Here is an 18,830-nt window from a genome sequence, read left to right on the forward strand (position 1 = left end):
TTCTCTCTCTCTCTCTCTCTCTCTCTCTTTCTCTCTCTCTGTCTGTCTCTCTCTCACTCTCTCTTCTTTTCTTTCTTTCTAAGTCGACCTCTTGAACCCAATCACCGATCTACGGGAGTGCACGAATTGGAGCGCAGTATCCTCCGATGTCTACATCTTCTCTTTACATCGTACGAGTTAAGAGAACGAATGAGAATGAAAGAAGAGAGAACGAGAGAAGAGAAATAATGAGATAAGAAAAAGGAAGGAGTTAGATTCCGGACGAACAGTTTCAAATCGTATACGAATTAGATTAAAAAATAAGATAAATATTTGATATCGTCGATACTTTGCATTGTAATAAAAAAAGAAAAAAGTAAATAAATAAATGAAAAGAGAAAAAGAAAAATTGTGAAATCACAAGAAAAATAAAATTTCTTAACAATAATCTATATATATATATACATATATATATTTATAATAACAATATTTATTATCGTTAATATTACTATTTAATATTGTTATCAATATAATATTATTTAATATCATTATTAATATTATTAATTATTACAACTGATATCTAATATACAATTAATATATTCTTCAATAATTATTATTCTTATCATTCCTCTTGCTATTTTTAAACAATAATATAATATAATTATTACTATCGCTATCGTATGAATGAAACTTTCACTGTTTTGTAAGCTTAAAAAAAAAAGAAAAAAAAACAAAGAAAGAAAAAGAAAATAAAGAGAAAAGGAAGAAAGCGAGCCAAAAGAAAAGAAAATAAAAAGAGAGAAAAAGAATTCTTGACGGACGTTATTGAAAAAAAAAAAAAAAAAAAAAAAAAAAAAAAAAGAAAATAAAACAAACTAACAAACAAACAAGAAGAAAGAAAAAACAAAAAACTTTTCTTCCCTATCCCTTTTCTTTTCTTTAATACTTTTTTTTTTCAAATTTTTTTTTTCTTTCTCTTTCTTTCTTTCTTTCTTTCTTCCTCTTTTTTTTCCTCGCGAAACCGTTATTGACTCAGCTTGCATCCATTCAAATGGAGAACACACGACACGTTTAATCTTTGAAAGGACCGAAGATAAATCGCAAGGCAAGGCCACTCGCTCGTTACGAGATCGACGTTCGTCCCGTTTCGCAGGTGCAACGACGTACATATTTCTCCATGGGTAACATTTGTTCCGCTCTTCAATGGAAAGAGGAAGATTATGGAAAGAGAAAAAGAGAAGTAGATGGGTGAAGAAGGATGAGAGAATGGGAGGATGATGATCGGTTGGAAGGGGTAAAGGGGTTGAGAGGGATAGAAGAGATAGGAATGGTAGGAAGGGGAAATGATGGGAGGAGAATGTGGTGGGGTGAAGAAAGGATGATAGTGGTGGGCTGGAGGGATGGAGGTTGACGGGTAAGAAGGAGGATAAAAGAAATGATGAGAAACGCGCGAGGAGGAACGGGTGAAAGTCTGTACCAAACGATGCTACGTTTACACGGAAAGATTAGACGTCTAAAGTGACCGTCACTGTTTCTCTTTCTCTTTCTCTCTTTCTCTTTCTCTCTCTCTCTCTCTCTCTCTCCTTCTCCCCCTCTCTCTCCTTCTCACTCTCTCTGTTTCTCTTATTTACCATACCAATCTCTTCTCTTTTTTTTTTCAGCATACCCTCTATATCTTTCTCTCACTTCATTCATCTTCGTTTTTTTCTTTTTTCTTTCTTCAAACAACTTCTTTTTCCTTTTGAATTTTTTTTCCTTCAAATTTTGTTAACTCATCGTTAATCAAGTTGTCGAAGGAAAAAAAAACGAATTACTCTTAAAAGATTTCGAATTGAATAATAATTTTTTTTCTTTCTTTTTTTTTTTTTTTTTTTTCGATATTATTTGTCAGAGTTATCGAGACTTATTGCGAAAAGAGATAGAGCATATTTTGATTCTGTCTGTTTTATTAATGCAGCCCACGACAGAGAGACAGAGAGAGAAAGAGAAAGAAAGAGAGAGAGATGGAAAGATCATATGTTTAGAAATTTGTTCTTCTTCTTCACATACATACATCACTTACAAACATCTTTTTTACTACATATGTATATGTATTAGGATGGAAATTATGAAACGGGCGTTGAATGAAAATAAAAAACTAAACAAAAAAGCCCGTTTCATAGTTTCCAACCTAATATATATATATATATATATTATTCAATATATTTTAAACAACATATAAATATTGTTACATTGTAACCTGAAAAGAAATTGGTGAATTGAAGAGATTGATATGTAATACCTGATAAATAATAATTATAATTCAGAAAATTTAATTAATTTAATAAACTAATTCTCTCTCTCTCTCTCTCTCTCTTTCTCTCTTTCTCTTTCTCTTTTTCTCTTTATTTCTTTATCCGTCTATTTCTTTAATTCATTAAATGTATTACATATATCTACTAATGTATGTAATACTTATACGTGTATTCGTAATGAAAAGACACGCCCTTCGATAGTCCTCCTTCGTAAACTTTCTTTCATGTCTCTAAAATATATTTTATTGACGTTGAAAGAACACTTTGTAGCAATTCGATTCGTCGTTCGATACCGTCACTAAATGTTCTCCTTGTACTTCGCCGACTCGAGAAAGGCGATTAGCATCACTAAAAGACCAACCTACTCTGTGTGGCGCTTTCCGTTCCCTCCTCCGCGATTTATGTATTTTCGTAAGCGGTCACGTTCGTTTTAATAAACTGCCTTATCGCGAACACTTTTACCGAATCCGCAAATTTAACACGCGCGAGAAACGATTACACGAAGACGACGACGACAACGACGACAATGACGAGTTTTGAAAAGTTAACACGAACTAACTTCGAGGTCGTTTTTAAAATTATTCTCTTAGCGAGAAACATTTTTCAATTTGTTTTAAATAAATAATAAAAAAGTTCATTCGTATGCGCATAATGTAAAATGTTAAAGGAATTTAATGTATTATTTAAAAATTTTTACATTGATTATTAATACGATATTAATGAGATCGATAAGAAATGATAATGATTAAAGTATGCAAGAATGTGGAAGAAAGTAAATTTTGATTGTCTATAATGAAAAATTATATAACGGCGAAAATCATTTGGTTATATTAAATACGATTATATTTGAGTGTAAGTGAAATATGTATGATGGAAAAGGAAGAAGAAAAGAAAATTTGTTGTTAATGTTCATTTTAAAAGTTTACAATAATAATAATAATTCATAAAAGCGTTCATACTGACGCTGCGAAAAATAAAAATGAAAAAATTGAATATAAATAAAATATAAAAGATAAGTTTATAAGTTGCACGAACGATAATTCGTAAAAAATTATAACAATTACAAATAATTCTATTCACAAATGTAAATAAATATATAAAAACAAACGAAATGTATATATTCATATAATAATACATTGATGAATATACACATACGTAAATATACGTACATATATATATGTAAATATATATATTTATTTATTTTTTTACGAATGATCAATTTAAAAAGAAAAAGAAAAAGATGAAAAGAAAATATTTTTTTAATTAAAAAAAATTAAGAAGAGATCACAAATATATCTAAATGAAATACATAAAAAATAAACTTGTAAGAACAAACGGTCATAATAAAAATTAAAATAATAATTATGAAAAATTTGGATACATGTAATATCGTATCGATGAATATATATCTATAAACACACGTACGCAAGCCACACACGTACGCACACGCGTATATATTTACGCATAAAAATATTCACGCACGCGATCAGCTCGAGCCAAGGCGCCTTTTCATGAGCGCTCGCGCGCAACAGGCACGCGCAATAAGGCGAGCAATAAGATAACGGGGCGTAACCGAAGCGGCTTTGCCTCGCGGTGAAAGTTAGCGCCATGACGTTAATTGAGGAGCGCCTTAACGCCAAGGAATTAGAATTTTATTCGTATAAATGGAATCAAATGTAACGTCTCTCCTTAAAAAAAAATCTTATAACACACTTTCCACAATTTTATTACTTTATCACGTGTCTTTTTTCTCAATCAATTGTTTAAATTCACTTCGATCGAACGATTTATTCGTGATCGTTATTTGGCACAAATTTTTTGATCGTATCTCAAATTAAATTACCCTCGATTTCTATTGGAGAAAAAAAATTAAATAAATAGATAAATAAATAAATAAAATTAGTGATAATTGTTTTAATTCTCCTCTTAAACTTGATAGAAAAATTAGAAATTGTTAAATTCATGTACGTACGATTTCTTTTTCCTCTTTCTTTTTTTTTTTTTTTTTTTTTTTTTACTTTAACTTTCCCAACGTTCTAACTCAATTTAAATTATGAAAGAATAAGGATAAATTAAATTCTTTATCTTCATGAATTTCTTTTCAAGTTCTAATTTGATTTAAACGATTGAAAAAATGTATAATGGATAAATTTATGTTCATGCAATTCTTCGAGTTTCTAATCGTTCTAATTCAACTTGAATGATAAAAAAGAAAAAAAAAATTATAATTATTAAATTAATGTTTTTACTATTATGAATTTCTAATCATTCTGATTTAACTTAAATAATAGAAAAAAAAAAACTCGAATTGTTAAATAGATAGTGATAGACGATTAAATTTCTAATCGTATTAATAAAATGTATATCATAGGAGAACAAGAATGATGTATTTCATATACATACGATTACATTTTCCTTCAAATTCCAATCTCAACGATCGTTCAACGTCAATATCTCTTTTACGATCACGAATTTAGAACAAAATATACTTGTTAGAACAAAATATATTTTTGTTTAAAATAAAATACATTTGTTATTTCCAAATTCTTCTAAATCGTAATATTAATGTTCGATTTTACTTCAACACTATTACTAACGTGACTTCATTGAAAAATAAATCAATCTAAACTCTATCAAAACAAACGTACACAGAGATAAGAAAATTACATTTACGTATCATTCGTCTTTCTATCATTTTCATAAAATTTCATGATCATAAATTTTCCAAAAAAAATTCATAATTCATACGTACGATACATATACGCTCGCTTGAACATACATGCATACACACACACACACACACACAACAGACAAATTTCATAGCAACAGTTGCATTCGGACTCTGAACTCTGAACGACTTTCTCACCGCACATAACATTCGTCTCCCTATTCTATTCCTGGAGCCTTCGTAAACGCACTGCTTGCTTATATGCCTTCGTGCCAGTACTTCGCATATTTTTCCTACAAAAAAAAAAAAAGGAAAAAAAGAGAAAAAATCACACTTTAAAGAGAATATCGTGAAATAAACTGAAAGTCTCATCGAAGAACGAAATATGGATGCAGTCATACTAATACGAATATGAAAAATGTTTCCAGTTTCTCTCTCTCTCTCTCTCTCTTTTGTATCATTTTATATACAAAAATGATTTTCTTTTTTTCTTTTTCTTCTTTTATTTTATTTCTTACCATTATAATCAATTTTTCATCTCTTTCTATCAGCTTCGTTCTCCTTCTCATTCTATTCTCTCTCAATTTCTTTCCTCATTTATTTTTCTCTCTTTTTTTTTTTGTTTTTTTTCAATTTTATTTCTCTCTACATCATTACGATTTTCTGTTTCTCCCTATCGCAATTTCATCCTCTTTCGTCTTTCCATTTCACACCATTGTCGTAAATTTTTTCACCATTTCTCAATCAGTTTCATTCTCTATCTCCTTATACTAATATATCTATTTTAATCGATATCTTTCTATTCCCTATCATTCTCATTTTCTTATTTCTCTCTATTCCCCTTTGAAAGATTTCCTTATACCACTGTATATTCTACTTTTTCTTTCCTATTTCCATCCTTCTCATAGCAATTCTATTTAAATCCTTCAGAATTTCTTTCCCCCATTCTCTTCTATTCCCTCAGAATTTCTATCTCCTTTTATCTTTATTCTATTTATCTATTTTCTCTATTTCTACCTTTCTATCGCCGCAGGGGATTAGAGCTCATTCGGTCGAAGAAATCGGAGCAAGACCCTCTTGTACTCTACGGGTAATCGTCTATAAACGCGGGTGGTACCGTATACGGCCTCGTAAAATCCCTTAGGTAGAACACAACGGAATCCCTTTTGTGGATCATGGCGCCACGTAGATCCAACAGCCGATCGTTCCACCAACCAGGAGTTCCACTTACTATCGGGCTTTAACAATAACTGCAGAAATAGCATGCGACGACCGAACATCGATAATAAACTCGCCGTTTCGAGAATATCTTCTTGAGTTTTTTCTTTACTTTTTCCTTTTTTTTTTCATTTTTTTTTTTTTTTTTTTTTTTATTTATTCATATTTTTCTTCCCTCTCCGACATGCAATTCGTACGATATAAGTTGTACTGGAAATTGTGCGAATTGAAAATTATTTCCAATTGATTGACGATTATTGCCCGACGAAAATAGACAATCATTTTTGTTTCTTTTCTTTCTTCACAATTTTCACCTTTTCTTGTCTCGCATTAGCTCGTTGAACTGTTTCTTTGCCGAAAAAAAAAAGAAAAAGTGATCAATTTTTTTTAAACATTTCTTCGATTCTTTTTTTCTTTCTTTTCCTTTTATATCGACAACGAAAGTAGAGAAAAATCTGACTGATTAATTGCAAGTGCAATTAGTTTGATTAAATTTTTCGATCATAAAGAAATACGATATAAAACGAATATAAAAATCGAAAGAAAATTTGGTTAATATATTTTACGTCTAAAAAATGAAAAAAAAAATCCAATCAATTCTGAGATTTCGCGTGTTTGTTGAATTTTTTCCCATGACAAATAATAATTCATATAAATAATACCATAGAATAACTTCCTATAACTATAATCTATAAAGATTAATAAAATCATGTGCGTTACGTCAAAATCACCTGTATATCCTGTAAATATTTTTGTAAAATTGACGTTGCTTTTTTGATCTGATCGTTCAACGTCAACTCTTCCCATTGTTTTAATAACAACGACTTTATATGTAATTTATCAGACTGGGTAGATTGTAAGCAGTCTATCTATCTATCTCTCTCTCTCTCTCTCTCTCTATCTCTCTTTCTCTTTCTTTCTCGAGTGTTCACATTATAGTTCCTAGACAAATGCTAGGATTATCCTTCCTCGTTACGATCGCATTATTATCATTGTTAGTAGAGAGAAAGTCATCTACGGTGAGCCGTCCCATAAATCGACGCGTTATTATAGCCGATTGTGATTGTTAAATTATTCTCTGTAATTTATGCGAGAACGATCTTCCGGTATCTGTTTCTCGAATCCTGTTTCTTTGAGCTCACTGATGATTTTATTTCGTTTCATTGTTAATACATTAACAATACATAAGAGTATATACATATTATATATATATATATATATATATATATATATATATAGTTATATATAATTATTAAATATGAATAATATGTCCATCTAATCTCGTCTAATATAATATGATTGTTTGAATTAAGGATAATCAGATAAAAAATTTGAATAGTGTTTTCTATTTTCTCTTCTTTTTTTTTTGGCTTATTTTATTTTTTTTTCTTCGGCCTAAAAAAGAAAAAATACAATCCATTTCGAAAATGATTTTTAAAGAATTATCAAGAAGAAACGAAAAAGAAAAAAGAAATGAGGTCGAAAGATTTAATCTACGTTCGACCTCTTCCGGGTGTAAGTTTATTATAGTTGAGATTATAAATTTATAGGGAATATTATTAAATAACATTAGATGGAAAGCTTTGTGAAAGACTTAAGAATTCTCGATGTAATCCTCCCATCTAATTTCTTCTTAAAAATTCATCTTTCTTTAAGTAATCTCTATTTACGATAGGTTAGTTGACAATCAGTAAAAAGAATGATCATTAAGACCATTCAACTATAATAATTTTGCATATATCATAGTTAATATCTAAAAATACGTTTTATCGTGAAACTTCTTTTATTACTATTAAAAAATTTCTTCTGCAAGAAAACCAATTTTTCCTAATGATTTTCTAATTTTCTGTCTTTTTTTATATTTTCTTTTTTTTTTAATTTTATTAATCTCATCTCGATGTGTCGTATTAATTTTTTTCCTTTTTTTTTTTTCTTTTTTTTAATTTTATTAATCTCATCTCGATGTGTCGTATTAATTTTTTTCCTTTCCTTTTTTTTCTTTTTTTGTTTTACTATGAAATATTTTTTAATCACGAACGTTTTAAAATAAATCCCATGTTTTTTACTATCTTTTTACTATCCCTTTCTTTTTACTATCAAAATAATTATTCATCAATAATCATTTACTTTCCTAATAAAATTTGATTAATTGTTATTTATAAATATATTATACTTAGATACTATTATTTGTTATTTATGAAAAAAAAATATGTTTTGAATAATTTGACGAGTCTCTCGAGAGTCTAAACAATTTATAAATATATAAGTAATTATATCGACAATAAAATTAATCTTCCTTCTCTCTCACTCTCTCTCTCTCTCTCTCTCTCTCTCTCTCTCTCTATCTCTCTCTCTCTCTCTCTCTCTCTCTCTCCACCCTCGAGAGATCGAACGAATGCTAATTTAATCCTAAGAGAACATTGAAAAGAGAAAAAGAGAGAGAGAGAGAGAGAGAGAAAATGTTGAACGTAGAGAGTGTTGTCCAAGAGAAATTATTTATTCGCGATAATAGTCTCGATAGTTCGATAGATCGAGCGCAAGTTTCAATAGAGCGAATGAACGAACTGGCAAGTACTATTTCGTTAAAGCCATGTCTTGCGTTTTCTATGGTGCGAGAAAAAGGTCATAGTACGAGCTCGTGTCGAGTCTAAACGCTAACTGCCCGCGAGACTCTCGAGACGCAACGGATTCATTAATAATTGCACTCCTATTGCCGTTATTTTCGCACAGTGACTTGTACTACTATACATTTATATACAGATACTTACATACGTATGTATATACATATATACTGGGTGGTACATATGAAGTTTTACAAAATCATTTTAATCGATACAATATTTGAAGGATCGAAATTATTTAAACGATTATATTTACGTAGAATTAATATAGAACGCATAACTGATTTTTTATGTTTCAAGAAGAAAAAAAGAAAAAAAAAAAAAAAAGGAATCTAAATTTATGTACACATTATATAAAGTGTTGCGAACAACTTTAACTATAAAATCATAAAAAGAATTCTACTCGAAATTATATTTATGTTGAACTAATTAAATGCATGACTTAACATCGTTTTTGTCATAAGAGAAATAAAATTAAAAGAAAGGAAAAAACGAAGAAAAAAAAAAAAAAAAAACAAAAAATATGTAAGACTATAGAAAACTTATAATTAAAAAGTATAAGCGCAAGGGGGAAAAAATCGGACACGTTTCGTAATAAAATACGATAGGTATAAATTATAATTCGAGTTTCAATGAATTATAATAAACATAAGAGCAATGATATTAACACGATAGATCATGTTGATTTAATTAATGTGAAAATAAAATTATCGATATTAGAGAGATATCATCGTAATTTTAACGTTTACAAAAGTATTTTTCAACACTTTAAGTGGATCACCCTATGTATGTATTTATCTAAGTGTGTATGTTTATATAAAAGAAGAACGTATTGAAGATATAACAGACGAATATAATGACATATATCGTGTATGTACACCCTCGTTAAGAATATTATACACACACAAACTTAGTTAACACCAGAGACTTTCACATTCTGCCAACGTTCAGCACGAAACTCATAAATTCTTATTAGCGATTAGGCCATCCGAAATGTAATAATGAAATCGTGAGGCATTCCACTGTTAACTACTTGCTGTATCATTAAACTAAAGAAGAAGAAGAAGAAGAAGAAGAAGAATCGACGACAACGAAGACGACATTTCGTTGCGTAATTAACAATTACCTACATGAATTATCTACATAGACATATATATGGATATATATATATATATATATATATATATATATATATATATATATATACATACCCGCTCGATCGATTTATTATGCACCTGTTGATCCTCTCGATTCGAGAAAACAGATTTCTTGGCTACTGTAATAATGTACTTACTTGCACTTTGCCGATATCAATATCAATTTGAAGTATCTCGTAAAAGTTATATTTTTTTTTTTTCCCTAAGGTTTCGTTCAAAAGAAAAGACAAACCATAAATGTCTTGTTGAATATATCGAATGTCAAAGAATAAAAGATAATAGATTCTTGGATTTATATGATTTGAAAATAAATTTAATTAAAAATTATAGAATTTATTCATTGTATATTATTATTATAAGAAGTAACTATAGTACAATTACTATGAATAATAATTAATTAATAATTAAATAACACTCAATTGGCTTTGAGTGTTATTCTAACTTATTCTATTCTATTCGTTTCTGTTCTGCTTCCCTCTTCTGTCCTATCGAAATTTATTTTGAATTGTTATCATTTTGTCGTCATTTCGAATGATCGTTAAAAGAATATATTTTTCTAAAAAGGAACATTTTTTCCACAGATTTTTAAGTTCTTAAAAAGAAAATATATTAATTTAACATAAACTAATTAAGAATAAAAAAAAACAGAGCAAATAGAAAGTGTCGAAGGTAAAAGTTATTCGTTGTTTTGTGAAAAAGAAGATGCCATTAACAAATGTTACATAGTTCTCATAAAAAATAAAAACAACAAAATTATTGACTCAGGTAACCTTGAAAACTTTCACGGAATCAAAAATAAATAATGTCATGTTTGACCCATTCTCAGCCCCAATCCTCCTAAAAAAAGAAAAAAAAAAAGATACAAAAAAACTTTGTCTCAAACTTTCTTGACAAAAATCCATTGTTTTCGAGATATCAGGAGGTGTCAGGATTAAAAAAAAAAAAAAAAAAAAAGAAAAAAGAAAAATTCATCCCGTTCATGTACATATCGAATGTTCGTGCAATTGTAAATGATTTTCTCAAGTTGTACAATTTTTTTCAATTAAATGCCAATAGCTTCGAATTAAAGTTGAAAATCGAGTTTATCGAGCACTCTTATCGGTGGATGGATTTTCCAGGAAGAAGAAGGAAAAAAACTGGATGTACGTTTAAGATTATCTATAGTCTACACGATTCGATGAGAATTTTATTACATATATATCGTATATATATATATATATATATATATATATATATGTAAAATGAAGTCGAAAGAAAATTATGTACATATATAATTCTATGTATACAATATATAAAACAAAGTCAAAGAAAAATTATATATATATATATATAATTTATATAAAATATATATATATATATATAATTTATATAAAAAAAAAAAAATATATATATATATATAAGAATTTTATTCTTTTCTCAAAAACACGACAATCATTTTTCTTTGGGTTTGTTCTTTCTTTCGAACGGACGAACGATCGATCGATTTACCGATCATCGATCATTTCCAAACGATTAATTCGATCTAGCCGAAAGTCAGTGTTCCTCGCAAAAGCTCGCAAAAAAAAAAGGACGAACAGTCGATATCTCAATGCGTCGTCTTCAGCGATATGTCGTCTTTACGCATCGCTGAAGCGAAAAGAACCAAACGATCGCCGCTATCGTTTCATTCCTTCATTCTATCTCTCTCTCTCTCTCTCTTTCTCTCTCTCTCTCTCACTCTTTCTCTCTCTTTCTTTCTCTCTCTTTCATCTTTAATCTCGAAAGAAACTGAAAAAGAGATCTTAATTAGTTGTGGTTCTTGATATTACAAGTTCTACTTTCTTTCGAATATATTAAATATTAAATGATTCGAGATTGAAAAATCGAAATAGAAGAAGAAAAATTAAGTGATCTATTTTTTCGAATACCAGTTTGAACTGTCGGAAGGAAAAAAAAAAAAAAGAGAAAGAAAAAAAGCAAAAGATAAAGTAAAAAAGAGAAAACTGTCTTACGAACATGAGTCAGAACTTTTACGGGAGAAGAAGAAAAAAAAAGAAAAAAAGAAAAACAAGAAAAGAAGAAAAAAAGAATTGAGAAGGAAACGACTTTTTTTCTTCTTTTTTTTCCCCCCCTATATTTGATTCTTTTAAATTTCGTACGTGAAAGAAGGAGGGAGAAAAGAAAATGATTTTTCGAATACGAGTTTAAAATAATTGCGGAAAATCGAAAATCGCTAAATGGGAAATAAATGTTGATTGAATGTGAATTTACGTTCTTACGAGGAAAGAAAAAAAAGAAAAAAAAAGAAAAAAAAAAAGGAAGAAAACAAGAAGGGAAAGTGATTTTTCAAATACAAATTTCGATTGAACGCCAACTTGTTTAATATTCGATCGAGAAGATATCATCGTAGAGATTAAAAAGTGTTCTTGATAAACAAAGTAAAGAATAAGCATGATTCCTTTTTCGAATCGAGAGAGAGAGAGAGAGAGAGAGAGAGAGAGAGAGAGAGAGAGAGAGAGATAGAGAAAGAAATAAATGCGAAGAGAGACTTTCTCTATTAATCAAACAACCACGTCACTGTCTTCATTACCTTCTCACCTCCTACTGCGCATCGAGGATCGAAAAAATATCAACGACAAAAAGTTAAGAAGAAAAGAAAAGAAAACGGAAGAAGGAGGAAAAAAAGAAAAGAAAGAAAGAAAGAAAAGAATAAAAGAAAAGAATAAAAGAAAAGAAGTCGAAGAAAGCGAAGCCCGTTAGTCGGCAAAGTATTAAGTAGGTTAACTACCGAAATCAAGATCATCGAAGCGCTGTCAAATATATTATATATTATTTTCACATTTACGTAATAACAAGAAACACAAAACACATGCTTTATCTCTCTCTCTCTCTCTCTCTCTCTCTCTCTCTCTCTCTCTCTCTCTCTCTTTCTCTCTCTCTATCTCTCTCTATGTGTATTTGTATGTGTTTTACATTAATCATATATACTCGTTCAAAGGAATATTACGAAATTATTACGTATGCATTCGTTTATTCTAAATAAACGAAAAATAATAAATAAATGTAGAAAGTAAAAGAAAAAGGATGATCGATACAATCCTAATCGCTTTTAAATTCTCTTAAAATTTTACACTGCATGATCTAAATAATAGAATGCTCAGACTGATTAAAAAACTAATAAAACCTATGTATGATTTTATCAGAAAAAATGTATATAATGTTAAAAGATATATACTCTTAGAAAAAAAAAAAAAAATATATATATATATATATATTATGAAATTATTACGTATGCATTCATTTACTCTAAAGAAGAAAGAAAAAAGAAACAAGAAAAAAGGAAAAACAAAATAAATGAAGACAATAAAGGAAAAAAGAAGTGATCGATTCAATCCTAATCGCATCTAATTCTTTAAAACGTTAAGCAGGATAATCTGACATAATCCTAAAACCAATAAGACCCGTACGTGTAAGATCATCAAAGAAACCTAAGAGACACGATCGTTTATCGGTCAATCAATAAATTTCTACTCAATGAACCTTTCGAAAACTGATTAAATAAACTTCATCGTAGAGTATCATATTAATAGAAAAGAATTCAAATAAAAATGCTAATGGTTCTTTATCGTTAGACATCGGTATGAGCTACCGTTAGTCTGTCTTTTCATGATAGATTTCATTCCATCCTCCTCTCCCTTCCAATTCATATTTTCCCCTCTTCTTTCCTCTCCCACCCACATCTCTCTCTCTCTCTCTCTCTACTTCTCTATCTATCTATCTATCTCTCCTTGATTTATTATTTCCAATATTGTGAAATGATTCTAATGTCGAATTCTCGAATTGAATACCTGATCTGATAATCGATCGAAAGGTATTGAAAAACGTCGGAATGGGTAAAAGAGAGAAAGAGAGAAAAAGGAAAGGAGATAAAGAAGAGTTGATATATATATATATATATATATATATATATATATATATATATATATAATATAAGATAGAAAGAAAAAATGTAGAGATACTATATAGAATCCGACGAAAGGTTGCGTCTACTCCTAGCTGGATTACGGAGAAACGCTAAGATTACTTGGCAGTGGGTCTGCACGGCCTGCCTACGGACGGTTGTAATTCTCAGCAATTACCTGGAGCACAGTGGCGTAGCCTTGAAAGTACCTTAGAACCTTTCTTCGGACCGAAAGCAATTCTTAAGACCATACCTGTACTATAAGTCCTAACGAAAGGAAAAATTCCTTCCTAATCGCACCATCATTTTATTCGTCGATCTTAGAAATAAATGTTTCTAAGGAAACGTTCGGTACGACGGACGATTTATTTTCTTTGTTCTTTTTTTTTTTTTTTGTTTTTTTTTTTTTGTTTTTTTATTTTTTTTTTTTTTTATTTTTCCTTCTTTCATTTTTAATCGGTGGAACAAAAGATAGAAATTTGTTGATATTGTTATTAAATTTTTTTTTCTTCTTTTCTTTTTCTCTCCTTTTCCCCTAGAAATATTATATGTTACTTCAATATGACGATTGTTACTTTAATATGTATTATGATGATTATTATCGATCATGTTAAGTAATTTAAACAAAAGACAAGATTCTTTATGATGGATAAGAAATTTATTAAGCGCAAATTACATAGAAGCTTTGTAAATATATAATTAAAATATTTCTTTAATAAAATCGATAAATGATTTTATCGCGTTAATATATTAATTATTATTGATATTATGCGTTTATCTTAAAAGAAAAAAGAAATAAAGTTTTTTTTTTACGAGCGATAATAAATTTCTTATTTGTCAATTTCTTTGAAAAAAAAATTAATAAATAAAAAATTTCTTCCAGATAATAATTATTATCAATCGTACTCTCTCTCTCTCTCTCTCTCTCTCTCTATTTTTCTCTTTCTCTTTCACACGTGCACATGCACACATATACAAGTTTTTAGAAAAAGTGATATATCAGGTAGAATATTTCTACCTTATTCATATTTTTTATATTTTCTAAATCTTACGAGCAAACATCATTGTTATATTACACATATTCTTTAATATCGAGAATAATGTAAATTAATTTTGTAATAATAATCAATAAAATGAAAAAAGAAAAAGAAAGAAAAAGAAATAAAATAAAAAAAATAAAATAAAATACAAAAATAAAAAGATAGATAAAATATAGAAAAAAAAAGGAAAGAAAAAGGGATTAAAAAATTTTGTTAATTCGCAAATCGTATCTATTGTCTTATATCATTAGAGTTTTTCAAATCTTACGAACGAAAAAAAAAAACCAGAAAAAAAACAAAACAAAACAAAAAAGATTACTGTTACGCTATCAACATTTCTTTTTCATATCTTTTCTTTCTTTTTTTTTTTTTTTTTCTATGAAATAGAATCAATCTTTTACAAATATACCGCACTCTAATAGAAAATGCAATATGCAATACACGAAATACATATGCACATAAGTACGTACATACTTATATATATATATATGTACGTAGAAGTAATAGGTAAGGTGAGAGATCTCGGAGTTATAAAGAGGAGAGAAAATAAGAAAAGGGAGAAAGGGAAAGAGAGAAGGAAAAAAAAAAAAAAAAAAAAAAAAAAGAAAAAAGGAAGGAAAGGAAAAAGAAAAATAAGGAGGAAGAAAAAAGAAGAAAAAAGAGGAAAAGAAAAAAAGAGTGGGAGGCGGCGATTGGAAGCTCGGAAAAGAGAGATAGAAAGAGATAGAGAGAGATTCAGGCGAGATAACTGGCGCCACTGCTAATAATTTCATGCTAGCCGTTTCAAAGGCATGCACGCGTGGCCTCCTAATCGTTCCTCTATCATTTAATCGTTCTCTCTCTCTCTCTCTCTCTCTCTCTCTCTCTCACACACATACACACACAAACACACACAAACACACTCACTCTCCTTGTATCTCTCTTTCTTTTTCTTAGACGTTCTCGCAAGCATGATTCGTGCTCGGACACGAATAAACGTTTGTGTGTATGCAACAGGAAACATTCGAGAAAAACCGGTGCCGTGCAAATGATTCCACGCGTATTCGAATGACATTTAAAAATTATGCTCCTTCTATTGCTCCGTCTATTTATTTTTCTAATCGTTCTATATACAAAAATATCATTTTTTCTATTCTCATTCCCTATTCTTTTTTCATTTTCTTCCTTTTCCTTGTATCTTTTTGTTCTGATAAACTCGAAAATCGAAGATATTAACGGGGTAATTTGATCTGTTGAAATTAAAACGAACTGTTTAATAATATATATATATATATATATATATATATATATATATAAATATATATAATAAATAACATTTATATGAATAAATTCAATTGTATATTCATTATATGAATATAAACAACATTACAAAATTATCTGAACAATCATCAATTGATACAAATAAAAAGAATTATCTGAACGATGTTATTAATTAACAAAGGATATTTTAATAATGTACGAATTTGTGAAATTAAAAAAAAAGTAAATCTACGCCATTGAAAGGACGTTCGTATTTTTCATTCGTCCTTTCTTCACGCTTTACAGTCACGGACTTTATATCGATCGGTGACTTTAACGTCGCGTCCACGTGTAGATACTACCTCATACTTACGTCGTTAGAAAGGGCGTACGCGACAGTGATCGACAAATAAAATTAAATGACTAACGATAGTGAGGGGGAAAGAAAAAGATCGGTGGGAAGGAGAAAGGGGAAGAAAGAGAAATGACAGAATCGAAGTAAGTTGAAGAATCGGGATTTGAAAATGTTCAAAGCATCTATATACTATTGCTTCAAATATTTTCTCGTCTAGATAAGTTAAAATCGAGTTATTTATATATACACACACGCACACACACACGCATACACACTCATATATATATATATATATATATACACAGTGTGCCCCTTAATGACGTTCGTTCAGTACTTCAAGGTAGCTATACAATTCCATCGGACAATGTACCCTTAAATCGACCATTATTCCAATTCCATGTCCGTCTCTCATTTCTACGCAAGACTCTTATTGGCAATATATGTACACATACGTCAGTATATATGCATACATATATACATAACACAGACACATGTACCCATGCAAACATATATATTTTTCGATATTTCGATCCATAAGAGAAGAGACAAAATTTCAAATAGAAAAGAAAAATTTATGAAAAATTATTACAGAAATAAATTTTAATGAAACAAAATTGATTTAAAAAAAAAAAAAAGAAAAAAAAAAACAAGAAAGTAAAAGAAAATCCTGATCAAGCAAAATAATTAGAGAAAAAAAAATAGAAAAGAATGAAATTAATATAAAAAGAAAAGAACGATGAAAATGATAAAGTAAAAATTTAATAATTTTTGACTCAACGAATGTCATTCGTAAATTCGTCTAAAACGATACGTCGCAAATTATCTATCTGTATAGTAAAAAATTGATTAAATTATTATATTGTTATATTATTATAATATAAAAATGATTATTTTAATATAAATACGTACATATATTAATATATAAATTCAAATAAACATTGTAAAATGTATAATTGCAAACATGTAGCTTTCATTTAACGACATATAAAGCGATTAAGATAGAATAGTCTTAGAATAATCGTTGTTACTGAAATAAATTATTTTTTATTTTATGATAAAACAAATTTTGCCCTTTAATAACTATTAAATAATTGAAATTAAGGAAGTTTATTATGAATATAAAAAATGAGGACTCTATCATGTGCTTCGGCACTTAAATTTTTGAAAATTTTTAAACTGGAATAAATAGATTTGATTTATGCACGGCTCATATATATATATATGTATATATACTCACGTACACACATATATCTATACTGTACGAATATATAAAATCAAATATGAAATAAATCGATGTACTTCATACTTTTCGACAAAAAAATATCAATAACACTTGACATTTAATCAGAACAATTTCTAACTGAATGAAAAATCTCTTTATAAAGTCCCGACAAAATCTTTTTCCGACAGGATAAAAATACTCTTGCTAGAGAGGATCGACAAGTAGAAACTAGGATAATCTCGATGGGAAACGGCGATTGGTCGTAATTGGAATGCCATCTCTGGATGGAGGACGATCGACGAACGACGAACGACCGAGTACTCTGTGTTATCGTTCTTCTTCTTCTTCTTCTCCCTCTTCTTCTCCTTCTCCTTTTTCTTTTACATAAAAACAAAAATAAAAGAAAGTAAAAAAAAAAAAAAAAAAAAATATATATATATATATATATATATATATATATATATATAAAACAAGATGAAAAAGAAAAGGAAGAAGAAAAAGAAGAAGAAGAAGAAGATCATACTTTTACGCAAGAGACTCTTGCACGTTTGCAAAGACGATGATCCCTGTATACACCTACACACTTGCATAGAGCAAAGAAGAGAAAGAGAGAGAAAGAGAGAAGAAGTAAGAATAGAAAGAAAGCATATGCTCATGTATGTATATATGTATATATATATATATATATATATATATATATATATATATATGTATGTATATGAAAAAGAGATAGACTATATATCACGAAGAGGAAAGATTCACTCACACGAATGAGACGGAATCCAGTTTGCCAAGAAGTTTTTGCAAAAACTGTTGGTGTGCACGTCTCGACCAGTGATTCCTGGACAACGTGACGCAATTATGCAACCAACTGGTCTCTCTCTCTCCCTCTCTCTCTCTCTCTCTCTCTCTCTCTTTCTATCTCTATCTCTATCTATCTATCTATCTATTTATCTCTCTTTCTCTCTCTATCTATTTATCTCTCTCTCTTTCTCTCTCTATCTATTTATCTCTCTCTCCTTCTCTCTTTCTCTCTCTCTTCTTCACGATTCGTTCTTCTTCTATGCTGCTTCGATACTATCGCTGACCTTGAAGCC

The sequence above is a fragment of the Vespa mandarinia genome, chromosome 3 (genome assembly GCF_050613455.1).
Source record: "Vespa mandarinia isolate Hongniang chromosome 3, ASM5061345v1, whole genome shotgun sequence".
NCBI lineage: Eukaryota > Metazoa > Arthropoda > Insecta > Hymenoptera > Vespidae > Vespa > Vespa mandarinia.